Source organism: Castor canadensis, chromosome 10 (assembly GCF_047511655.1).
Source record: "Castor canadensis chromosome 10, mCasCan1.hap1v2, whole genome shotgun sequence".
NCBI lineage: Eukaryota > Metazoa > Chordata > Mammalia > Rodentia > Castoridae > Castor > Castor canadensis.
Genome location: NC_133395.1, coordinates 129,816,373 through 129,842,050, shown reverse-complemented (window position 1 = coordinate 129,842,050; position 25,678 = coordinate 129,816,373). Strand labels below are relative to the sequence as shown.

The 25,678-nt window shown below is 47.5% G+C and overlaps 1 long non-coding RNA gene across 2 annotated transcripts in view; it reads left to right on the top strand.

Moving 5' to 3' along the window:
* Nucleotides 1-25,387, top strand: part of LOC141411533 (uncharacterized) — an 83,865-nt gene extending 58,478 nt beyond the window's left edge. The window contains exons 3-8 of one of the 2 annotated variants that reach the window (XR_012436356.1): nucleotides 12,053-12,111; nucleotides 14,909-14,994; nucleotides 20,913-21,028; nucleotides 21,548-21,850; nucleotides 23,567-23,707; nucleotides 24,884-25,387. This is a non-coding gene — a long non-coding RNA (uncharacterized lncRNA). The remainder of the gene's footprint in view (nucleotides 1-12,052; nucleotides 12,112-14,908; nucleotides 14,995-20,912; nucleotides 21,029-21,547; nucleotides 21,851-23,566; nucleotides 23,708-24,883) is intronic. The other variant, XR_012436357.1, reaches the window with a different exon arrangement.
* The last annotated feature ends 291 nt before the right edge of the window (nucleotides 25,388-25,678 follow it).

The window sequence follows — 25,678 nt, the reverse complement described above, 5'->3', positions numbered from 1 at the left end:
ACTGTGCCAGGACTGGTGTGAACATCCTCGCCACAGCCCATTTCTGGCTATATAAGTTCATTTTTCAAGCCAGCCGTGAGACATGCTGTGCTTCCCCCTGGTGTTGCAACATTAGGGCCAATAAAAGGCTTCTCCCTGGTGTTTATTTCTTTCCTACTTTTGATTTTTATCATAAGTGGAGTGAGCTGAGAGGGCAAAATGAAGAGTGGCAGTAGAGTAGTTGGCTTAAGAGTTCCAGAGAGTTGCCGGGGCAGAGGTGGCAGGGGTGACAAAGGACACTGGAAATATAGAGAAGACAGTGAAGATGAGGCACTGTAGGCTCTGGTCCCTGCAAGAGTTCCAGGGAACTGCCAAACCCTAAGGGACAAGGGACCCAAGATCTGTACACTGTGGCGGAGGGTCCTGACACCAGCGGCTCAGGAGCGGTGACACTAGCAGCTGCTGAGAGCCAGGGATTACACTGGCTGCCGAGGGTGGAGCGCGGCAAGCAAAGCGCAGAGCTGCCGCCTCCAACCTGAGCACCCGGAGGCATGATCTCAGGCCTCTAGCGCCCTCTCAGTGCCCGCAGCCCCTAAGCCTTTGTCACTCAGGAGCCCAGGTCTGCCAACACTAGAAGAGCCAGGCCTGTACTACTCACGATTTCTGAGTAGAGCAGAAGGACCCCAGGGAGCTGACTGATAACAGGAGGAAGAGTAGAGATACAGCAAGACAGGCTTTTTAGATGACTGGAATAGCATAAGCAAAGGCACAAAATTAAAAAGCACAGGTTATTTTGAAGGAAATAACAGACTCTGGCAATGATAAAGCCATTGGCTCAAATCTTAGGTCTGTCAACTACTAGCTGTGTGGCTTTGGTTAAGAATCAACGTGGCCAGGAGGAGGCTGGGTTAGGCAATTTTCTGTGCCTCATTTTTTGGCAGCGCTGGGGTTTGAACTCAGGGCCTCATGCTTGTGATGCAGGCATTCTACCACTTAAGCCACTCTGCAAGCCCCTTTCTGTACCTCATTTTCCTTGTTTGTAAAACGAGAACAGTATTTCCTTTAAAGTGATGACGAAGTGAGATGATGGGCCAGGTATGGCGGTGCACTCCTGTAGTCCCAGCTACTTAGAAGGCAGAGGTAAGACGATCATGGTTTGAGCCTAGCCCAGGCAAAGTTAGAGATCCTATGTGAAAATCAAAAATACAGAGACAAAAGGGCTGAGGGGGGGGGCGGTGGCATAGCTCATATGATAGAGTGCTTGACTAGCATACACAAGGCTCCTGGTTCAACTCCAGTATCAAAAACGAACCAGAAAAGATGATGGTCAGAGCCTCATTAAATGCCACCTGCATTCAATACACTAAACAGGCTGATGGCCAGGACTGTCACCTGCTCCCGGAGACCAGGAGGGTTCTAGAGGAAATAGCTTTGAGTTTTCTCTGGCTTTAGGTGAAAAAGTTAGAAGTGCTTGCTCCTTGTGGTGTCCTCTCACAGCAGTGGCAGCATGAATCACGTCTGATGTGGGATCTCAGAGTCTGAACTAGCCTGCGTCAGCAAAATGGAGCTAGAACACGGCCATAAAAAGAATCGAGGCGCTCACCTAAGTACCTGATTACAAATACTTGGCTTCAACAGATAGTTCAGGCTTTTCCTTAGGGAGAAACCTGGTCATTGCTTTCTGGAATAAATCACACAAATTTAACATCAACCCACTCCTCTTTCCCAGTCACTAGTAAGACCCCAAAGCTCCCATGGGGGCGGAGAAGTCAGAAAAAAATGGAGTCATTATTAAAAGTGCCTATTTCCTTTTCGGTTGAGCCAGCTGGAATGTGGTCAAAAAACTGCTCTACAGACCTGAGCCACCTCCCCTTCCTTCATGTACTCTCTGCGCAGTCCTGAGGATCCGTGCTGACTTTGCAACCACGCCTGCCCATGGCCCTGCTCTCATTCCCCCAGGAGATCCAAGGAGAGTTTAATCCATATGGTTTTGATTCCCTCACTCATCAAAATGCAGTTCTCCAAGAGCCATTTGATCTCCAAGATGTTATGTAAGTGTATCTTTGTATTGTCTTTTTTCCTTTAGAAAAGAAAAAGCTGACAGTTTGCCAAAAGCAAATGAACTCCAAACCCTTAGGGTCCAAACTGGGTTCAAGCAACAGATTCCAGGGAGCCTGGGGGGGTGTTGCTTAGTGGGGGCTTCGAACATTCTCTCCAGGGGCCAGGTGAATCCAGGCAAACTGAAGCTACTTCTTTTCCTTTCCTTTCTCCACACACTTGGCTGTGTGCTGCCCATCCTATCCTAGTACCTGGAAAGTAATTACCAGCTATTAAGCACTTCCTAGGTGCCAGCCGCTGTGCTCTGTGATTTATGCAAATATCTTGGAGTCTTTAAAATTATCACCTTTTGAGGGTTGTGCCATCGCCCTCCTGCTCACCTTCCTTTTCTCTTTCCTCCCTTCTTTCATTCTTCAAATACCAGCTGGCCATTGATAATTTGGCAGGCACTATTCTTGGGTCTGGAGACAGGCTGAGCAAGATAACTCCATCCCTGCCTTTGTGGAACTTCTGTTCTAGCTTGCATGCCGTGCCATTGAGCACACAGATGAGTTTGAGCAGTAAATGGAGTTACGAAGAAGGTGGAGGAACAAGGTGACAGGAGCTGGAGTTCTGTTCCATTTAGATGGAGGTCATGGAGGACCTCATGGGCCACCTAGATCTAAAGGTCACCAAGAACCGAGCTGCAAAGATTCGGGAGAGGGCTGTCCTCCCAGGGAACAGCTAGGGCAAGAGCTCAAAGTGGGAACCTGTTTGGCACATCCAGGGAGTAGGTAAAGGCCAGCCCGCTGGAGTGGAGGGCACCGGCAGATGTTGGTTGGAATCAGTGTGACCTGGGAGGAGGCTGGGTCAAGTATGGAGGGCTCTGTGGATGTTGGAGGTTAGGCAACAGACAGCATCTGGCTCTGTGCTTATATTATCTGTCTTGGGGGTCTGGGTAGAGAGGATATTCGAGGGGTCAAGACCAGGAAGCTGTTGCCAACCTCAGGAACAGGTAGGTTCAGTTCACTGTCCCAGGTAGGGCTTGCTGTCCTCAGGCCACATCAGGAATGAGCGCCTTTGGATACCAAGGGATCATTGTCTATACTGGTGGTGCACAGGACTCCTATAACTACAGGGAAGTGGGATTCTGGATCTATTTTAGCAGGTGGGCTTGCTGATGGCTGTCAGGTGCACAAGGAGAAGAGGAGAGAAATGAAGGTTGACTGGGCAGCTCATGGGATAGTTTTTTATTGTTTCCTGATTATAAAGCACAGAGAGGCTTAAGAAGTTGAATAACCTAGCTGAAATCCCCATAAGGAGCCCAGGACATTGTGTCTCAAATCTGATGTCGTGACCACACATTCAACTCACTGGTATGCCTTTAGACCTTCTGGGACGCCTGTGGGAGAGACCGTGCTTCCAGGTCTTACTGTAGTTTTAAGACTTTTTTGGGTCCCCCTTCCATACATGACCGTATAACCCCCTAAGAGAATACATACTCAATGTACGGTCTCTTTCTTCCCAGTATTTTCTATTTTTAAGCAAGCAGAATGCTCATAGTCTTGCTTTTCTCTTACCAATCTAATTTTCAACAATTGTGACTGCTGTGTATCTAATACGTGCTAAATAAATAGTGTTGATTGAATACTGTTGATTAACTGTCCACATGAATGCTGCAGTTTTTGCGCAGTGGCAGAGCGCTATAGAAAGTTTTCATTCATTCATTTGTTCATTCATTCATTCATTCAGCATAACCGAGTTCCGCCCCAGATGTTGTGCTCCATGGTAGAGTTGCATGGCAAGTTTCTGCCCTCAGACAGCCTCCAATCAGGTTAGGGGTGAGTGGTGTGTGTGTCAGGGTAGAATATGAGGGGATGGCGTGCAAATAAGCACTTTCACACTGTGTGTACATGTAGCATTGTGAGTATATGAAGGGGACATTGTGGCTCTGGAGGAAGTCGGGAGGGGTAGGTTTTGGAGAGATGGCTTCAAGGAGAGGTCACATGCAAGCTCAGACTTGAGGGACAGGGGAGGAATTCTCCAGGAAGAGTGGGAAACTGGGGCAGTTGTGTTGGGCTGTGGAGGCAAGCACTCCCGCTTTGCAACCCCTCACAAGTTAGGAAGAAGAGGGCAGGTGGAAGGGAGGTTACCGACATGGCTCAAGTCCCACTGCAGCTTGGGGAACTTGGAGACGCCTGCACACAGTCCTGGCTGTGTTTCTGGTGCAGTGACTATGGATGTGGTTCTGACGACGTGGTGGATACACCTTTTTCCTCCCCGCAGCTGCCCCTCCCTTTCAGCAGCAGCCCCGATGCTTCTGTGGGATTGCCCTTCCCATCCCAGTCTCTGATGTGGAGAGGGTCAGCCCAACCAGCGGACCAGAATGCAACACTCTCTTAGCCGCAGTAGCATGTAATCCCTACATAGCATTTGGGGCTCAGGAGCCCCAGTTCTGGGGTTTTCACCTGAGAGACATCATTTAGGCCTGAGTCAGTGGATACTGCAGCCAGTCTTCTCCGAGGTCAGGAACCAATAGACGCCTTTGCATCTTCAGCCATTGCGACTGCATTTCCTATAGCTTATCCCAACAGAGTCCTGACTGACAGTATGGCCACAGCACCGTCACAGGTCATGGCTCCAGGAAACTTTTTCCTTTTCCCCAGGAAATTTTGGTCTTGGAACACCAAAGGGGGGGACAAAGATGGGAGCTGCAGGCATGGTGACTGAGAATGAAATTGAGAGGAACAGAACATGGTTGCCCATGATTGCTGATTATTTGTGCTTTTTTTTTTTTTTGGTGTCTTTTGGTACTGGGGATTGAACTCAGAGTCTCTACCACTTAAGCCATACCCACAGCCCTTTTGTTTTTAGTTTGCTTTTTTAAGATAAAAATCTTACTCTAACTTTGCCTGGGATGGCCTCAAACCACAATCCTCCTACTTCTGCCTCCCAAGTAGATGGGATCACCAGGCCTGGAAATGTGCTATTCTTACTAACATTAACCACTTTGGTATTACCCTGCAGAAGAATTTATGGCAATGGTGTATTTCAGTGGAAAGAGTTTTGTTATTTCAGCACATTTTTTTGTTGTGGGTGGCAGGGACATTTTATGGTTTTGTTTTTACAAACCAAAAGTACTGATTTAAGTAGTCACGGAATTAGAGACTCGAGTTATGAGCTATATAACATTGTTTGAGTCAACAAGGGACTGAATGTACAATGGCACACACCACATAGCTAGGTGTGCAGTAAGCCGTACCACTTAGGTTAGTGTATGTACAGTCTGTCATGTTCGTACAATGACAAAATTGCCCAACAACACGTTTCTCAGAATGTGCCCCCGTCATTAAGCTATGCCTGACTGATTTTGATCTCAGATGATTCTAGAAGCCACCTGGTTCAACTTCATCAATCCTCGGCTCCTTCTCCAGTGAAATGAGTACAGTCGAGTAGGCACCTGGCAGTCATGTGACCTATCCTATCTGTTAAGGTAGGACTCAGCCTTAGGATTCAATTTAAAAAGTCCCTTGTTTTGAATAGCTTAAGCAACGGGAATTTACGCTCAGTCTATACTATCCAAGTAGCATTTCTCTACACAATGGTACATTTAAACTGTGCAAGATTTAATTTCTGTGCCTGGGCCTCAGTTTCCTTTTCTGAGGGTAGTAATGATATACACCTCACAAGGTCATTGAAAGTCAAATGAAGAAAGGCCATGACCCCTGCAAAGTTGCTGTCTGTCCTTCCTGCCCAGGCTTTGGTCAGGAGCTGGCCCAAGTGAGTCACAACCCCCAGGTTCCACGGACCTCTGGTTTCTAGAGGATCCCAGTCCACAGAAACATAAATCTGGAGTGGGAGAAGAGTGAGAGCAGGCTCACTCCTGTTGGTCAGCATGAGCTGGCTGTGTCCTGTCACCAGAGGCCTCAACTCCTGTGGGGCAGCCTCTTCACAGGATCAGGAAACAGCTCTGGCTCTGGGTTGATGGCCTGAGGCCACTGCACTCTCCCAGTGTTTTCCCTCCATCTTGCCCACTTTGCATACCTTTGCTCTGTCACCTCTTCTCCAAGCCTCCAGTCTGAGTTGCCATCTGCTTCTGCTGCTCCTGACTGAGTCACTCAGTGACGAGACCTGGGCCAGATGCTCAGCACAGGCTACTACCTTTGTCATGTCATCGTCTGCAGAGCAGCGGGTCAGACGTGTGACGGATGTGCGGTGTGGCCATCAGGCTTGAAGTCTTGTCTTCTTAATCAGATGTTGTGGTTTTACTCATGAATGTGGAGTGGTTTTGATGAATGGTGGACCCTCTAAGTCCTGCCAGAGGGCGGATCATGGACACAGTGCCAGCCCCTGTCACCACCCTGGATGCTCCATCTACCAGTGGTCTCAACTCCCCTCATCCAATCTGTGACCCAGAAGCGCTGCTGTTTATGGTAGTCTAGCTCGAGCCGACTCAGTGTATTTAAGGTTTTCCAAGTGTCCAACAGCATTAGGGACTGTGTCTGTGTTCCTCCCAAGTTCTTATATTGAAGCCCTAACCCCAGTGTGATGGTGTTTGGAGGAGAGGCATTTGTGTGAGGAGGGGGAAGAGGGGGTCCTTAATGATGAAATTAGCCATTATAGGAAACGAGACCAGAGCTTTCTCTCTTTCTCCTTTTGTGTCCATGGGACAGAAGAGAAGTCAAGAAGAGAGCTCTCACCAGGGAACCACCTTGGCTAGCACCTTGATCGTGGACGTCTGGGTCTCCAGAACTGTGAAAAATAAATGTGTGCTTTTTTAAGCCCTTCAGTCTATAATAGTTTGTATAGCAGCCTGGGGGACTAAGATGATGGAAATATCTCCTGTGGATAATGAGTGCATGAAATCTTTTCCCTAAGAGCTCTCTGTGGGCCAGACACTATACTAAGCACTGTACATGAAAGACCTCATCTGATTACTATGGTAACACTATGGCTAGTTGTAATAGGAATTGCCTTTAGGGTTTTTTTTTTTTTTCAAAGAGAGCAGGAATTATAGTGATTTTAAAAGATAAAATTTCTTACACATTAAAGAAGCCTGAAGCTTGGTGGCAATGGGTTAAATAGTTGCTCCAGCCGAGCGCCAGTGGCACACTCCTATAATTCTAACTACTCAGGAGGCAGAGATCAGGGGGATCTTGGTTCAAAGCCAGCCTGGGCAAATAGTTCAGGAGACCCTGTCTCAGAAATACTCAACATAGAAAAGGGCTGGAGGAGTGGCTCAAGGTGTAGGCCCTGAGTTCAAGTCCAGTAGTCCAGTATGGCTGCTGTAGATCCAGTCATTATGTTGGGACAATGAAGGAAGAGAGGAAGGACAGAATTTGTTTGTTTTTGGGCAGTGCTGGAGATTGAACACAGGGCCTTGCACATTCTAGGCCAGCGTTCTACCACTGAGCCACCCCCCCCCAGCCCTCCACTCTTGAAACAGGCTCTTACTGTGTAGCCCAAGCCTGCCTTGAACTTGGAATCCTTCTGCCTCTGCCTCCTGAATGCTGGGATTACAAGTGAGCAATATTTCTTTTATAAATGCCACCTTGATAAATTCCCTTTACTCCACTTTCCCAGAAATCCCACCCAACAAGTCCACTTACATTTCATGGGCCAGAGGTGGACCTCATGGCCACAGCTAGACAAGACTGGATAGTCAGGGTGGTCTTTTATCTAGGCTTGCTGCAGCGAGCTAGGCTCAAGAGAGAAAGGAAGAATGAACTCAAGGAGGGGGTTCCCTGCCATAATATTACCATGGTCATTTTATCAATGAGGACCCTGGGGCACTGAGAGTCAGGCATCTTGATCAACTCCGTCAACAGTAAAACAGAGGTCTGCTCGACTCAGTGTCCATGTTCTTTACCTCTCCATGAGTGAGCAGGTTTGCCTAAGAGGAAGGGTAGACATGGAAGGAGACAACCACGTGATGTTCCCCTGCACAGTGAGTCTAGAACTGTAAACATCTGGGCTTCTCACAAGAGCATTACAGTAGGCTTTTTTCAGAGCAGGTGCCCTTATGTAGGGGAGGCTGTCTTGACTTGCATGCTTTTCTTCTTTCCTGTAGGCTGTGGGCTTTGAGCAGGTAGGCAATCCTTAGCTGGGATGGAACCAAGGGCCTCAGCATGCTAGGGTCTACCATTGAGCCACACCCCTGCCCTGGGCAGGCAAATTTATGCAAGGCTGTGTGCCCAGTAGACAGCACTGTGACTCCCCACAGGGGGCAGGGAAGCCATGAGGAAGTAAGTGAATGAGTGAACTAATGAATTTGGGTGTAGCTGTCACAAATTTGTGTGTGTGTGTGTGTGTGTGTGTGTGTGTAGTACTGGAATTTGAACACAGGACCTTGTACGTGCTAGACAGGTGCTCTACCACTTGAGCCACACCCCCAGCCCATAGTTGTCACTTTTGAAAGCAAGGTAACTGATGCTCTCTGGATGGTAATGACCACCAGCTGACCAATTGTGTTGGAATCATCCCCATAAGTGAAATTTCCCAGAAAAAAGTACCCAATGTCACTTTTAAGTCCCAAGGCTCTCTGGCTCTGAAATACAGCACGTGTGGCTCCCATGAGTCCTTTCCTTTTGGAAGATATTCTGATGGTCCTTTTGTCCCAGCATGCATGCTTGGACACATCTGTAATCCCAGCACTAAGGAGACTAAGGCAGGAAGACTGAGAGTTCAGGGCCAGCCTGGGCTCCATAGTGAGACCTTGTCTCAAATGCTCCTCCTCCAAAAAAAGAAAATTTTCTCCTTTTTTCTTGATTGGCCTCTAAAATGCACTGAGTAATTATGCTAATGCTGGTGTCTCTCCAACCATATCCTATTGAGGATTGAATCTATTTTTCAAGACAAAACTGAGTTCTAAGTTAGTGTCCCCTTGACATTTTCCCTTGCAAGCCTATGAAGGACACCTCGGGAAGGGGGAGGTCTTGGGAATCCCTCACGGAAGGCTGTGTGTCACGCTTGGGCGCAGAAACCTCAGCACACCAGCTTTCAATTAGGAGTAAATAGGACCAGATAACGGAATTTTTATTTTCTCCTCTGTGATTGTAATTCTGTTTAGAAAGAGAGCTTATGGAGACCTTTCTTCCCTTTGCCCACCACACCCTAAAGCACAGGTCGGGGAGACTAGGGGTAGACATGCTCTGGGAAGGGCCATCTTCCAGTACTGTTTCCCCATGTTTTCAGCCAAGGGGAAGGTCATGGCATTGTTTGGAGATTCTTCTACTAGGGCTGTGTATCTATTAGTTATTGCTGTGTAACTAACATGTGTTCTTCAATTTAGTAGTTTAAAGCAATGCCCTCTACTCAGTTCACAATTTTGCAGGTCAGCAATTCAGGATGGCCTCAGCTGGGCAGTCCTTTGGGGTGGGCTGGGGTGGGCTGCTCTCAGATGTGCATGGTCAGCTGCTCAGTTGGCTATGATAGTCTCAGCTCAGATGACCAAGGCCACATGAGTCCCTGTCATCCAGCCCACCAGCCTGGGTGTCTCACAGGGTGATGGAAGAGTTCCAGTAGCAATTTAGTCTTGAGACCTAGACTCAGTCTCAGAAGTGGCATGAGGTCATTTCTGCTGCATTCTTTTCTTTTCTTTTAGTACTGGGGTTTGAACTCTGGGCTGGGCCTGCACCTTGAGCCACTCCAACAGCCCTTTTCTGTGAACAGTTTTCTCCAGATAGGGTCTCAGAAATTATTTCCCCAGGCTGGCTTCAAACCACGATCCTCCTGATCTCTGCCCCCTGAGTAGCTAGGATGACAGGCGCCTGGCTGCTGCATTCTTATAATTAAAGTAAGTCTCAAGGTCAAGCCCAATTCTCAGAGTGGAGAAATGAGCCCCACTTAGTGTTGGGAAAAGCAGTGATGCTTGTTAGACACTTTTGCAATTGACAACAGGGAGGACTTGTCCAAATCTGCTTTGTTAAAAAGAAAGTCAGTGGTGGTCCATTTTCTAGGCAAGGCATCTAACCCTGGCTGCTTGCTTGCATATCAGACTGCAGATATTGGGGGAGGGCCAACTGATAAGGGAACTTCAACTGGAAGGGGTAAAATGAGGAAATGGTTAAAAACGATGTGCATGCCAGAAAGCACGTATCACAGGGAGACCTTCCCACAACAAAGTGAGGTGGATGCCACTAAAGCCTGCTTCCAAAATTTGACCAATCCCAAGACAGGTATATTTTAAAATAACCCAATAGGAAATTTAGGCAATGTAGGGGAAAATGTACACACCACACCTAGCCAGTGAGGAATGGGGAGGGGCTTGCACACTAGAGAACATAATGCTTCTTGTACTGGCTTTGGGTGTGTCTGCTCACCCACCAGGCACCTGGTCTTGCAAGACCGCCATTAGAGTGTCACTTTCACTGTACTCTGTGTGTCTTTGTTGGGAGGTGAACGTATTTCTCACGTGCTCCTCCAGGCATAGGGCAGTCACAGAATTGCCTCGAGAGTCATTGCAGGGTCAAGACTGAAGTGCAGCTGCCTTCTTGCACCTTCATCCTCAGCAGCTCACTTTCATCTGCAGGCTGTATTGGACTTTGAGTCAGACCTCATTGAACAAGGTTGCTAAGGTTAAAAGACATTAGAACGCCAGCTGTCAGACTTCTCCATGTCCTTTTTCCTTACAGAATTACACTTCCTGTTTTGGGGTGAAAAAGAAAGAACTAGTGCCAAGCAATAGGGAGTCTCTGACTTTGGCCATTTGGTCATTACGCCACCTCCATCCCCCATACAACCCCAGTTTCCTAGTCTGTAAAAGGAAGTAGAAGACAGAAATCCATAGTAGAAGAGTCAGAATGTCAAGCCAGGCTTTCTGGGTTCACACCTATATTCTGATTGAGAACTCGGTTCCCAACTGTGAGGTAGTATGATTTGAGATTTTTCTAGCAAGGCATTAAACAAAACAAAACAAAACAAGACAAAACAAGCTAGCCTGACCCTAAATGGTAAAATTAAACCATTAGAAATTCATTCCTTTGGCTAAATCCATTAAAGTGTTCTTGTTCACTTAGTGTGGATTGATTGATCAGATCCTTTTCTTCTGTGAATAGCAAGGTGAATCCTAGTCACTGAGACAATGTGAATCTTGATGGAAAGTCTTGAAGAAGAGGGACGGTATATTTATAGGAACAAGGGGAGAGATAGGATCAGATGGGCAGTGGTGGGGTGGGGTAGTGACAGAACCAGGAGGTTGGTGTCTGGGTATTCGGCTGGTGGGAGGAGATCCAAGAGTGCTCTTGGGCTGCTTTCCTGCTGTACGTGGATCCGAGGGTCTTTGGACCTGGCACACGTAGAAGAACAGTACATTCTCTGCCTTTACAGTCATGGTCCTCAAATGATCTGAGGTCCCCCAGACCCAGGCAGGAATACTCAAAACCACCATGGGCTTCTGTGCTCCTGAAGGATATCCCCAGATTCCCCTGGGGCGTAGTGTTTCAGTTTCTCGTGGAGGAGGATCTGCCTATCCTCCCCGCTGCACCCCACACCCGGACAATGAGCAGATCACCAGCCAAGCTGGTCCGGCCTGGCAGGATCTGCCATCATCTCCCAGTAACTGAGGCTCCTGTTCAGGTGATGAGGCTTTGGCAAACAGGCTCCAGCTTGCCAGGCTGGGTCCTAAGCTGCAATCCTTTGGGGAAGTACAGGAAAAGTGACCCCAACTTGACCTTTCACATGCTGCAGGTGGGTGCTGTCATCTGGGAGAACAGTGTGGGCCAGAAGTATGTGTCCTGGCTTTCCCAGACCTCAGCAAATCCTGGCTTTCTTGGGTAACAGGTAGAAAAATGTCTGGCTGTAAACCAAGTGCCTCTATGGAGGTATCCCACCCTCCCTTTTAAAGTGGTAGTTTTTGTACCAGAGACCAACTAGGGAGCTCTGAGGTCCTTATTGGAAGGACCTTTGGTTTTTCAAAAGGGTTTAACCTTAGAATTCCTTCACCTGGCATACTCTCCTATAATACTGGACTTAACACTTTTGCTTCTGCTGTTCTTTAATGTCTATCTCTTTTATTAAGGAAGTCATCTGTTTTCAGATGGGAAACCCAAGGAAGAACAGATAGGTGAAAGTTGTGCTTGTGGTGAAAACTTGCTGGTAAGTAATTACTACTCAGTTATCTACATCTGTCTGTCATCTGTCAATCCATCTATTTATTTTTGTTGTGTTTTGGCTTTTGTGGTTTTCTGTTGAGGTCAGATCCTGTTGTTTATTTACAGAATCCCCTCTTGGGCATTGGGGAATGGTTTATACAGCTTCCCACACCTGCAGAAGTCTTCTAGGGATGAACGCCAGTTGTCAGCAGTGGCAGCCAGCTGCTAACTCACCCTGATTAGCGGCCCACACTGGCCTGTCTCTGTCTCTACCTGCCTAGGTTCTTTCACCTCCCCAGTAAGCCACTTGCTCTCTGGGGCAGCTTCTCAGGGAGCCCTGAGTAGCCAGCAGTACAGTGGCTTTGTGTAGACCTTGACTGCCTTTTCAGCACTAAAATTGCTGCCAGTGGTCAAGGACTAGCCTCTTGCCCAGTATGGGCGCTACAAAGCCAGGCTGTCCCGGCCCAAAAGGCCACATTTGGCTCTGCTTCCTGGATTTGGCAGCTCAACCTTTGGCCTCCAGGCTTCTCATCCTTGTCCACCCAGTTTGTGTTAGAAGTCCATGGAAGCCTCTTTGTCACTAATGGCTCATCCTTGTTTCTCCTCCTTGTCACTTTGTCCCTGAGCTGATGCTGTCAGGGCTTTGCTTATCAGTAGATCTTTAGGAGCTCCTGGGCTGCACCTGGAGGGAGGAGGAAGCCCGCCAAATAGGTGAAGGGTTTGGTCTGAAGCCTTTTTACTACAACGCTCCTCAGAAGGCAACCTTTGTTATTAGATTTCTCTGAGGGGAGGTCCTATCTACGCAGAAAGAAAAAATTTTCTTTTTCATCCTCATCTTCCTTGTCCTCCTCCTCCTTCTGCAAAGCACTGACTATATATTCTTTAACATTGCTTTCTCTCTCATCTCCCCAAATTAGCCTGTTTGGGATCCAAAGTTTCAGAACCTACCAAAGTGTGCTCTGACACGTGTGTATGTGACCTACCTGTGGCTGTGTGCTGGATCTTGATGCCCTCCTCGCTGAAGGACATTTGTAATCTGAAGGGTTTAGGCCTTCACGAGTTAAAGGAGGGAGTTTGAGCGCCATGGCAGGAAGGTCTCAGTGACTCTCCAAAGAGTAGCATTCACATTTTGGCAGGAAGGTGACTGACTCGGTCTGGAATAAAGAATCATATTGTTTTCTCCTTCTGCCTCCCTCCCTCCCTCTCTCCCTTCCTTCAAGGAGACTGAACAGTAACTCGCTCTGAGACCTGTGAAATGGAGCTATTAATAGGGTTGCCTCACAGAGTACAACATTTAGGACCATTCCTGACACAGAGTAACCTTTAAAACATATTCACTCTTGTTATGAATACATTCATGAAGTAAATAGAGTCCCCACTGCCACAGGGTGCACAGAGGCCAGTGAGGGAGACAGTTGGAGACATGATTAATCACCTGCCAGGAGCTGGAAACACAAAGTTAAGTTCTCTTTATAGCCTTTAAAGAATGAAGCTTGTATCTGGGAGCTGGTAGGTCACGCCTGTAATCCTAGCTACTTGGGAGGCTAAGATTGGGAGGATTGCAATTCTAGGCCAGTCAGGGCAAAAAATTCATGACACCCCATCTGAACCAATAGCTGGGCACAGCAGCACATGCCTGTGTTCCCAAGAAATGCAGGAGACTAAGAATGGGAGGATTGTGGTTCCAGGCCAGCCCAAGCAAAAAGCGTTTGTGAGAACCCATCTTTATTCTGTTAAGCTGGATGTGGTGACATGTGCCTGTCATCCCAGCAATGGCAAGAAGTGCAAAATAGGAGGATCGTGGTCCTGAGAAAAAATCAAGAACCTATCTCCAGAATAGCCAGAGCAAAAAGGTGTTGGAAGCATGGCTCAAGTAATAGAGTATCTGCCAGGCAAGTCTGAAGCCCTGAGTTCAAACCCCAGTACTGTGGAAAAAAAAAAAGTAGGAAGGCAAGCACACCACAGGAAGCCACCATGGGCAAGGCAGGCAAAACGCCCTCTCAACTCAAGGAGGGGTGGGGCCGAAAGGAGGGCAGAGCCAGGTCTCTGGCAGCTGGCAATTTGGGCCCTGGATGTAATGGCTGTCCAGGTCTGTTGGGAAAGAAGAGAGAAGGATGGGGGTTGGGTGAAAGAGAGGTGCTAGAGTGAACATGGATGGACTGGGGTGGTTGCCCATGAGAGGCGCCCAGGGAGTGCTGGGTGGACAAGAAGAGGAACGCCAAAGGATACAGGCTCAGTGTTCTTGTGGCCTTGGTCTCGCCGGCCAGCTGAGGGCCTTCTGTGCGGCAAGTGTGCCGATGGGCTCAGAGCTGGGTTCTGGAGCCTGACTATGTGTCTGCTTCAGCACCTGCCAGCCATGGCCACCTGTACCTTCCAAAGATGCCCACAGTCAGTCCCTCAGCTTCCTTCACAGTGTGGCTGGGGCTCCAATACGAATGCAATTTGTGATTGCCCAGACCAAGGGAGAGTGGCAGAAGAGGTGCAATGTGACTACCAAGGCTCAGTCATAGAAAGGATCTAGGCTCTGCTTGGTGCTGTCCCTATGGACCCCTATCTTAGAACCCAGCTGCCATGTTTTAAGGAATCTGGGGTCACAGGGGGAGAGCATGCCTGGGCTTTTGGCTGATTACCACCAGGCCACCGCCGGGACCCACCTGCAGGCAAGGTGAATGAATCATCAGGCCCACTAGCGAGGTGTCTACAGCCTAGCCGTGATGACTAATGAGATCCACGTAACTTAGCCATAGTGCAGAGACGTGCTGTGTCCTTCAGTAAAATCATTACTGTTGTCACCACCACAGGAACTCCAGCTGACACGGTCTGCACTGTTGCTTCATCTACAGAAGACTGGTGACACTGACCTTGACTGACACATTGAACAGATCAGGTGAGCATGACCTATGGTGTTCCAGGTTTCCCAGAGCCAAAGAGGGCTCCTGGGGATATAGCAGATGATGTGGGGGTGGAGGGTGGTATGCAGAGCCTTCATACCTGGCCTGGCAGATGTGGGAGCCTTGGTGGGGTCCTGACCAGAAACTCCTCATCACACAGGCAAGCACACTGTGACAGGTGTTCATATGGGCCAAACTTAGGGTGCAGGTGGATCCCACAAAATGGCCTTAGTGGCTGTGCAGAGGGCATCTGGGAAGGAGAGTGGGAACTGCCCCGTAGGAGGGAAAGGAAAGGGAATCCCAGGTAGAGGGGATTGTACAAACGAAATCTGGGGACTTGCAAATCCGAGGATAGGAAGAGTGTACAAGTTCAAGGACACACCATTGAACTGTGGCCTGTGCTCTTCAAAATGTGACTGTCATGAAAGGCAAAGAAAGGCTCAAAACCTGTTTCAGATTAAAAGAGACAATACAAACCAAGTGCAGTAGCTCACGTCTGTAATCCTAGCTACTTGGTAGGCTGAAATCAGGAGGATCAAGGTTCAAGACCAGCCCAGGCAAAAAGTTCTGGAGACTGCTATCTCAACCAGTGGCTAGACACAATGGTATGTGTCTGTCAATCCCAGTTACACCAGTAATTTGGTTTCCCCACGAAGGGCCAGCCTGGACATAAACCAAGACCCTACGTCAAAAATAATCAATGCAAAAAGGGTTGGCAGAGTGGCTCAAGTGATAAAGTGCCTTCCTCACAAGTGTGAGGCCCTCAGTTCAACCTCCAGTACTGCCAGAAAGAGAGAGCGAGACAGACAGACAAACAGATTGATAATAGAAACACGTTTGCTGGGTACAATGCATGGCCCTGGCCCTGGGCTGGCCCTGTGTGGTGAAGCCAGATTACTACAACAGACATGACTGAAGACCAGGTGGAGTGGTGCGTGTCTGTGGTCCCAGCTACGGGGAGGCGGGAGTAGGAGGATCACTGTCTGAGGCCACCTGGGCAAAAAGCAAGAAACTGTATCTAAAAAAACACTAAAGCAAGAGAAAAGGCTGTGGGTGTGGCTCAGATGGTAGCACTTGCCTAGAAAGCACAAGACCCTGAGTTCAAAATTAAACACCACCAAAAAAAAAAACGGAAGAAAAAAGACATGACTGGACAATTGGTGACATTTGAATATGGACCGTATGTTTAGATCATAGATATTAAGTATATTCAGAAAATGTCATTTTAAATGAAATTTGTGATGAAATATTGGGCGTGAAGGGCTGTGATGTCTGTTTCAGGTAAAAGTGGAATATATTTTACAAGGTAATAAACAAAAGATATAAAGGAGTCCCTTCCATTCTTGCAGTTCTTCTCTGTGATTAAAATTGTCTCATAAATAATTAATAAAAAGGTTTTTACTGAGAGGAAAAAGAAGAAGTGTAGGCTAAGTGGTATGGAGGGAAGGGGGTGTCAGCAGTGTGTTTTTGGAAGGGAGGCTGAGATGTAGAAAGGCTGAAGGACCAGTCGGGGGTCCATGGGAATTGGTGGGCACTTTCATGCCCCGACTGTGACTCCTGGGCCTGAGTCTCGGCTGACTCAAGTGTGTGCTGACATGTGGCCTCTGAAGTGGGGACAATCTCAGAGGTGCCGGTCCCGTGTGCCAGGCAGCACATGTCCACCGAGCTCTGTTACCTCGGGATGACTTTAATGCAAGCTGTGCCCTAAGTTTCCCGTGCGCTTCCCTGAAACCTGACATGTGTTTGTCAGGGCTGATTACATCTTTGGGACTTTTCCTAATGTGAGCAGGAGCTGTAAAGGTTTCAATTGTGGAAGCTCATTGGGGCCAAGTGTCCTTTCTGGGGTGCCATAAACGGGCTGCACATCTGATATCTGACATCAGACGTGCACCAGCAATCTGTGGGTTTGGGGGAGGTGCAGGTCTTTCTCCTTTTCAGAGGAGAACAACTCAGGAAACGTGGAATCCTGGCTGACATGGGGGCAGACTTGAAAAGGAGCCCTGAGGACTGCAGATGAGGGTCAATGATAAAATACTGCCTAGTATGTGTGAGGCCCAAAGTTGGATCCCCAGCACCACAAAAGAAAAAAAATAATAAAGTCACTAGATGTGGTGGTTCACACCTGTCATCCCAGCACTCAGGAGGCTGAGGCAAGAGGATCATGAGTTCCAAGCCAGCTTAGGCTACGTAGTGAGACCTGGCTCAGAAAACAAAAGGAGCTCTTGCTCTTACACCCATTTGACAGGAGAATAAATGGGTGTTGACAGTAGCTCTACAAGCTTAATGGGTACAAATAAAAACACTTCTATACTTATGCATTTACTCTAAGAGAAATAGTTAAACACATGCGCAAACATATTCTTAGCAGCTTTATTAAGAAGAGGGCCAAACCAGAAATAATGCCAATACCCGTTGAGCCTAGAATGGATATACCATGACATATTCACGTGTGGAGTACTACTGAGCAATGAAAAAGAAGGAAGTACTAGAAAGCTGGGAGTGGTGGTGAACGCAAAGTTCTAGGCCAGTCTGGGCAAGACCCTGTCTTAAAAAAAAAAATCCCACATAAAAATCAAATGCTGAAATACACAACAACACAGTTGAACCTCATGATCATATAAACACAAATCAATGCATTTGGGTGTGATTCTCTTGATTTGACATTCAAGGACAGGTGGATTGACTAACAGATCAGAATGGGTGCGTTCTGGGGTGTTGGTCAGGAGAGGGTAGAGCTGTCTAAGGTGCTGGGAACGTTTGCCATCTTCATTTGGGTGATGGTTTACACAAGCAAGATCTGAGCATTCATCAGAAACATTAACAGAGAAATAGGAAGCAAAGGCTTTCTTCCTCACAAGGACTGACAGCTGTGGCAGCCAATCACATGTGCTGTTGCTGACATGTCCAGGACAGCTTTTCTCAATGCCAGAGCTTAAAGGAACCACGTGGTGATGCACTTCAGATCCATGGTCCAGGGCCTCGCAGCCCTGAGATCCTGTTCCCTGGGGCTGCTGCTGCAGAAGCACTGTGTGGACAGAGGGGGAAGTCTGACTTCTCTACTTAGAGCTCCGTGGTCTTTGTCGAATCTCTTGACTTCTCTGAACCTTTATTTTGTCTTCTATGAAATGACAAGAGTGAGGCAGTCATTTCCCAGAATGGCGAGGATTAAGTGATGAGCTAATACACATGAGGTGCTCAGCACAGTCTAGCCTGTGGCTATCCATCACTCATTAATTGGTAACCCATTGCACTTATGGTTTTTAAAAAGAAGAAGGTGCAGGCCGTGGTGTGGAGAAAGCTAAGTAGCTAGTTAGGGCAGGAACTAAAGCAGCATTTGTTTCCCTTATAGCTTACTGAAGACGAATGTTTTCTCTCACTTCTCTTTTCTCATCCTGGTATCCTTTCCTGACTCACCCCCCTTGGGCTTCACTGTCAAAATGAGGTGTTTTTCCTTCCACTCTTTTTCCCTCCCCAGTTCACTGAAATTGAATAAATCTGGAAGAACCCAGAGAGAGCCAAAGTGTAAAGCCAGGCAGAGTGTCCCACTGTGGCCAGAGCTGATGGCTTTGTTAAGGACACACATCCTAGGTGGAGACGGGGTCTGCCTCTGCCCACACCAGCTGCCCTCTTCAGACTCTGCCTAGGCTCCAACACACGCAGGGCCCCTCTGCAGGAAGACATATGTTTCTTAGTCAGTGTGGCTGGCAGTTGGTGTGTTTTCCAAGAACTGAATTCACTTGTTGTCAAAGAGGAGAAAAAGGGAAGTGCTTGGTTTTGTGTCATCTGCAAGGTAACTGGCCTGGGTCCAGATTTTGGGATGTTTCTTGCTAGTTTGGAGGTGGGGGAGCTTTTTGATTGGAGCCTTGAGTTCATCCTGGGCCAGGGGAAGCTCCGTCACAGTTTGGTTTAATTCTAAAAAGTGATGTTTGTGTTGAACAAGTGCCACTCATTAGACCAGGCCCTGACAGCTCAAAAATAGCCAACATAGCAAGCAAAGGCCTCCGTGGAACACAGAGACAGAAATGAGTGACTGCAGTGCCCTGGGGGAAGCGTCAAGGCAAGCTGCTGGGTGCTGTGAGGGCACAGGGAAGGGGAGAGACAGGGAAGGTGCCTTGCCAGTGGTCAAAGATGGCTTCCAAAGACACACGCGTCTTGGCCTGCACATCCTTGTGTAGGCTCTTCCCATATCAAGTGGGGCCCTGTGTGAAGCCTAAGGCTGGGTCATGAAAACACCTCACAGCTTCTGCCTTGGTCTCTTGGAACGTGTGCTCTGGGCCATCACACAGTCTGACTACAGTGAGGCCGCCATGCTGGGAGCAAGACCGGCCTTGCCATGGGAAGGTACCACAAGGAGACCAGTAGCCAGTTGTCTCTCCGGTCTCAGCCAGTCAATGGGCAGGTGCATGAGGGTGGGAGACCCTAGGCGAGAAGCACCCCACAAAGCCCGTCAGCTCACAGCACCTGGAATACCTACGAACAACAATCAACTTTGCCTCAAGCTGCTGAGTCTGGAAAGTTGGTACTTAAAAGAGAGGGGCTTCTGGAAGGAAGGATGCCTGAGCAGGGAGGGGAGGAGACTGTTGGGCAGAGGATGGACATCCCATGGAGGGAGACATCTTGGAAGTCCATGGGGAAGGGAAAGGCAGGATGAGAGGTGGAGAAGTTTGGAGCTGTTAGATATTAACAACAAAAGGCTGCCAGGGAGAGGTGGGCTGAGCAGGGATGGGGCCAGGACCTGGGATTCCGCACAAGGGTGTCAGTGACTCTCCTATGCTTTGTGGGAGCTTTGTACTTATTTGCAGTTTTGAGGGGTGGCGAGAATTTGCCCTGTAAATCTCTCCATGGCCACAGCTATTGTCCTCTGTAGCTGTGACAAAACCACTTAGAAGCCGTGGTGAAAGCAGAGGCAAAAGGGCCTTGTGGGCTCAGAGAGAGAGATGAGAGAGTTAAGCGCTCTCTGTGGCTCTCCAGCTGCCTTCCCACGTCTGGGAGGTGTGATTTAGCCCAAAGTACCTGCCCACCAGCACTGGGAAATGTGTGGCTGGATTTGCACTCGTGTCAAGCCAGGCCTTCCCTGAAGTCCCAGGTGTCCCTACTTACCCCCACTTCCTCCTCCAGCCCTGGCTGGAATTACCTTAATGGTCTGTGGAGGGGATTAGGGTTAGAGCTGGTTATCAGGGTGAGACCCCCAACTTCTATTCTTTATAAATTACTTGGTCCCAGATGTTTTGTTAGAGCAACAGAAAACAGACTGGGCTGAGTGTGCGACTTAAGTGGTAGAACTCCTGCCTAACAGGTGTGGGGCCCTAAGTTCAAACCCTCAGTACTGCCAAAAAAAAGGGAAACAGATTAAGACAGCCTCTTTGTAGAATGGGAACAGTAAGGCCTATCTTAACACTTACTTAAAAGAATTAAATGAACTATGAGTCAAGGAGGCTGCAAGGAACCCCACCCAGAGGGCGCTCAGCAAATGCAGATTCTCGCTAGTATCGCTTGCAGGGCTGGGAGCGTAGCTCCATGGGACTGTGTTTGCCTAGCATGCATGAGGCCCTGGGTTTAATCCCCCACACGGCAAAAATGAAAAAGTGCCCTAGTCTTATCCCAAGCCTGCTCTTGGGGTAGCAGGTACAGAATAAATGAGCTCTCCAAGCCTGACATCATTTATGATCAGGTCACTCAGCCCGGTGTGCAGACTCAGCCTCCCAGCCTCTGGCAGCCTAATATTAATTACTATCTAACATTCTCAAGCTCCCCCCATGCAACAAATGGGTTTTCTCCTTTGATCCTCATAAAACCCTGCATGAAGAGATGGAAGTGGAGGGAGGGTAACCGACTCAAAGTGGAAGGACACAGGCTGGAAGCTGACCATCCCAGAGCCTGCTGTCTAACCACTGCCCTGCACTGCCTCCCCCAGGAGTCAGGACCCTCGAGGATGGGCAGGACGGAGATGTACAACGCCGCCCACCATATCCAGGACCTCAGATGAACCATCCTGGGTCTCGGCTGCGGCACGGCCCCTTCAATTAGCAGGTCTGCTGCCTTTTTCTTTTTCCTATCAAGTCCAAGTGTAAGAGAAATGAAGAAAGGATCTCTTTATCCTAATTTCCCATAATTACTATTGAGAAAAATCCTCAGAAAACCCCACACCTTGTTCTAAGGTTTTAAGGAATGATCTGTAGCTCTCACTAGAAAATTAGTGTAAAGAGACAGGGACTTTTTCTTACTGCCACACTCTCTGTACTGCGAGCAGTCCTGGCCCCATGGTAGATGTTGGGTACGTGAAATTGGGATGACACAGTGGCTAGGGTTTATATAATGCTGTTACTCTAATTTCTGTCTTTTAAAAACAGGATAAGGGTAAACTAAAGTAGAAAATATGTACTAATGAATCCAGCATAGATTATATTCTTTATACCACTACAGCACTAAAATACAATGGAAACGTTTTAATGTTCTAACAGAGTCCTGTACCAGTGATTATGTAGAAATGCCCAGAGTCTAGGATAAGGTGAAACTTAGACAAGATCTCTTTCCTTCTATCTGCTTTAGGAATGGAATTGCACACACCACATGGACCCAGTCGCTCAGTCCTTTCATGTCCCCAGTCACCCTCACCCCTGCAGCTCTGTGCCTCTTCAGGGCTGATTGGACCAGAGGACACCCTTGACCCAGGACAACCAAATGGAAGGGGTACTTGGTTGCTGGGCAGGAAAGGCTCTATCCAACAGATGCTACCATGAGCAGTGGCCAATCTCTTGGGATTTGAGACTGAGAAATGATGAAGAAAGAATCAGTCAGTAGTGAGAGGAGAGGCTAGAGAAGACAGAGAAATGGAGGCAGAGCAACTGTGGGGTGAGCAGTGTGGAATGCAGTGAGGATCCCTCATTGCTGGCTGTGAGTGAGGCTATGGGTGCTCTGGCTTCTAGATGGACTTTCAACATGAGCCTCACCTGCATTGCCTGAGTGCCTTCTGTTTTCCAGCCCCAGCCAAGTACCTTATACACACCACCTCACTTACCTTCCCCATGCCCTGTAGGGGTGGATTTATTCTTCATCCTGTTCATCCTGCTTCCCAAGTGTGCAAAGGAACTCCCAGTACAACAAATATATATAAATATACACACACACACACACACATATACACAGAGAGAGAGAGCGCGCAAAGGAAGCTTCACTTACGTGCTCAAAGTCAGACAGCTAGTAAGTAAAAGAACCAGTTCTCAAACTCACCCATTGGACTCCAAAGTCCACGGTTTAACCAAAACACCATCTTGCTTTGCCACCCCAGACCCCATGAAGTTCTTCGGTTCACCATTCTTGGTTTCTCATAACATTCACATCTTCAGTGTGCCCGTGTAATCTGTTCCTCCCTTCCCCTGTGACTGGAGGTCTTCTCAGTAGTTGTCTCTTATCTGCGAGAGATCAGCAGTTCAGCCAGGTGTGGTGGTACGTACCTGTAATCCTAGCTACGTGGGAGGTAGAAATTGGGAGGATCAAGGTTTGAGGCCAGCCTGGGCAAAAAGTTCTAGCGACCCCCATCTCAACCAATAAAAGTTGGGTGTGTTGGCTCTTGCCTTTCATGCTAGCTACAAGGGAAGCATAAACAGGGGGATTGGGTCTAGGCCAGTCTAGGCATAATTGCAGGACCCTATTTTAAAAGTACCTAAAGCTAAAAGGGTTGGGGGCATGGCTCAAATGGTAGAGCACCTGCCTGGCAAGCATAAGACCCTGAGTTTACATCCCAGTACCTCCAAAAAAAGGTCCAGGAGAAGATCAAGGAGAAGGGACCCAAGACAAACAACAGGCAGTTGACATGCACAGAAAAGCTGGGGAGACTGGTTATTTATAGGTCAAGAGAAGTAGCCCAGTTTGCCAACTTGTACTACAACAATGAGCTTCAAGTGGTTAGGAGGAGGCCAGATCAGGGAGAGTCCAGAGGACAAGACCAAAGGCTGCTCCTTCTCCCAGAGACAAAGCTTCAACAGGAAGAAGCAGTAGGAAAGCAGTGTCTAAGAAGAGTCATCTGGTACCTTAACCAGGATGAACCTGCCCCAAACAGGAAAGAGACAAGAGGCTATTTTTACAACAGTAGAAGAAAGATAACCAGTTTGAACTTGGATGCTAACAAGAGAAATGGGAAGTGGAGCATGGGAAAGACAGATTATCCAGGAGCAATTAGATGTAGGCAGAGGGGGAGCCAGAGGGAGCAGCATTTGTGATATGTCCAGAAAAGTCCTCTACCTTGGCAGTACCACTTAACAGAGGCAGAGTTCCAGTCTTCCACAGAATCTGCTTGGATCCTGGGTGGTTGTTAACTGGGCACGTGGCTGCTCAGGATAAACACCGTACTCTCCTTTCGGGAGCAGCAGCTGGGGCCATTGATCAATTAATCTCCCCATGATAGGAGATCTGAGCAGTTAGTTTTCATGGCTGCCACATGTTTTCTCACATTTTTCCTTATTTTGCTGCTTCTCTGGCTGGTTCCCTGCTCAGGCAAATTCTCCCCTAGTGACCAGCTCCAGTAAACCACAGTGTAAACCAATGAGAAGGCATTTTCCTTTTTCCCAGCAGGCCTTGTGAAAGCCTCGTTGTGTATCTTTGATTCCAACTGAGTCGCATGCCCACCTCTGAACCAATGGTTGGGACTAGGGAAATATGACAGCTGATTATTTGAGGCCTGGACCATGAGTTCCACTCTCAGAAGGAAAGGTGAGTCTAGTCAAACTCCAGGGTCACAGAAGGGGAGGGTGAGTCCACAAAGAAAATGGAAGAGGGAGAAATTGTGCCAAGATGTCAGTAAGATGTCCTCAATAACAGCATTCAGTGTTCTCACAGTTCTTTCCTTCTAGAACCCTGTTTTCAGAAACATTTTGTTGAGTTACTTCTGCAGAGCACCTATTGAGAAATGCTGAGTGTTAGGAATACAAGAAGTGTTTTATATCCACATAATCATACCCTCTGGTTATCCTTTGGCAATAAGCCGTTAGAATAGGGTTGTCAGCAAAGAAAAAAAAGATTTCCAAATTAAATGGGGGCCGTGTGGTTCATTGCAACCTCCAGTTGTTCTTTCTTGATAAACTTTATTCTCTTTGAGATTGATATTCTAAGACACATGGAGAACTTGTCATATTTTAAGTATTTTTAAGAGAAAAGATAATGAGAGCCCATCCATTTTCCAAAGTGTTCTTAATGAACTTGCCGTTGGGTTCACATGTCCTGTGGCCTCCATAGTGTGGATCAATTAGGGGGTCTTCATTCTGCTCTTATCTTTGATGGCACCCATGGGAAAAAGGGCCATGCCCTTCCCCTCCCACGTGCTCTGGGGATTAATGTCCTAATAAGATTCTAACAGAAAGAAACCATTTGGATCCAGCAGTACCGAGCCAATGGGGCTAGATGGCCACTGTTTCTAAATACTGCTGTGGGGCTGGCAGAGTGGCTCAAGTGGTAGAGTGCTTGCCTAGCAAGCGTGAGGCCCCGAGTTCAAATCCAAGTGCCACCAAAAATAAATAAATATTTAAATAAATGAAGGCAAAATAAAAATAATGTGTACCAAGTATAGATGGAATTATATCTTCATTGATTCTTAAGAATTAAAGCATGTTCCAAAAAGATCACCACAGAGAATTGTGCATAATAGGCTCTGTTTTAAAGTTTGCAAATGACAAATCATAAATTCTACTCTTGCTTAATATTGTACAGTTTCTCTTTAGAGTAAATAATAAGATTATTAAAAATAATAAGAAAAAAACAACAGCAACCGCCATCATTGGTCGAGTCCTTGATATGGGTTGAGCACTCTGTTAAGTACTTTTATGCATAGTTTGTTTAATCTGTGAAACCATCCAACAGAATAGATAATCTTGTGTTTTTCCCATCCTACAGATAAGAAAATTGAGTGTTAGAGAAATTAAGGAGCAAATTTAAGATCATGTAACTTGTAAGTAACAGTCAGAATTTGAACTCTGGTCTGTCTGTAATATATGTGTTCTTTTGTTTGTTTGTTTGTTTGTTTCTTTTTTTGGTGGAACTGGGATTCGAACTCAGGAATTTTCACTTGCAAAGCAGACACTGTACCACTTGAGCCACACCTCCAGTCCATTTGGCTCTGGTTATTTTGGAGATGGGGTCTCATGAACTATTTTTCCAGGCTGACCTTGAACCACAAAACTCCCTATCTCAGCCTCCCAAGTAGCTAGGATTACATGCATGAGCCACTTGCACCCAGCTAATATGTATATTCCTAAAATTAATGTGCTACCGTGCCACTTAGTGACAGGTCTTTTTTCCCCTGGCATACCTGGCTCATAGGCTTGAGGGAAAATCAAATGCTTTACTGTAGGTAAAGGCTTTAGACTCTCCCCTACCTGTTGGACATGACTCAGTGGACGCTGTGGGTTTTCTTTTTCATTTTCTCTCTTCTTTATTATCACTAACTTTTAAGAATCAGAATTGCCAAAGATCTCAGATGTCCTCTCTGTCTGAGTTGCCAAACCAGTTCCAGCAACATGTCCCAGGGTTTTACCAGTTCTTGCCCTTTCCCTACCCTCTCCCCGCTGTTACAAGGCAGGACCTTGACCTCTGACAGAGTCCTTTCCAACAAGTATTTGTAGAAGTGACCAAGGTGTCACATATGTGCTCATGGCATAAGCTGTTTTATTTCCCTTCTGCTCTGGCCTC